The following is a 493-nucleotide window of genomic DNA, read 5'->3' on the forward strand; positions in this document are numbered from 1 at the left end:
TTTGTTACAGTCCGCACCAGTTTGTTACAGTCCGCACCAGTTTGTTAGTCTGCACCAGTTTGTTACAGTCTGCACCAGTTAAGTCTGCACCAGTTTGTTACAGTCCGAACCAGTTTGTTACAGTCCGTACCAGTTTGTTACAATCCGCACCAGTTTGTTACAGTCTGAACCAGTTTGTTACAGTCCGTACCAGTTTGTTACAGTCTGTGCCAGTTTGTTACAGTCTGCACCAGTTTGTTACAGTCTGCGCCAGTTTGTTACAGTCTGCACCAGTTTGTTACAATCCGCACCAGTTTGTTACAATCCGCACCAGTTTGTTACAATCCGCACCAGTTTGTTACAGTCCGTACCAGTTTGTTACAGTCCGTACCAGTTTGTTACAGTCTGCGCCAGTTTGTTACAGTCTGCGCCAGTTTGTTACAGTCTGCGCCAGTTTGTTGCAGTCTGCACCAGTTTGTTACAGTCTGCACCAGTTTGTTAGTCTGCACCAGTT

General features: G+C 46.0%; 1 protein-coding gene across 1 annotated transcript in view; it reads right to left on the reverse strand.

The window, feature by feature from the left end:
• si:ch211-89o9.4 (uncharacterized protein LOC566247 homolog) overlaps positions 1–493 on the reverse strand; it is a 54,893-nt gene that overhangs the window by 2,153 nt on the left and 52,247 nt on the right.

This window comes from Nematolebias whitei, chromosome 16 (assembly GCF_014905685.2).
Source record: "Nematolebias whitei isolate Nwh7 chromosome 16, NemWhi1, whole genome shotgun sequence".
Classification (NCBI taxonomy): Eukaryota; Metazoa; Chordata; class Actinopteri; order Cyprinodontiformes; family Rivulidae; genus Nematolebias; species Nematolebias whitei.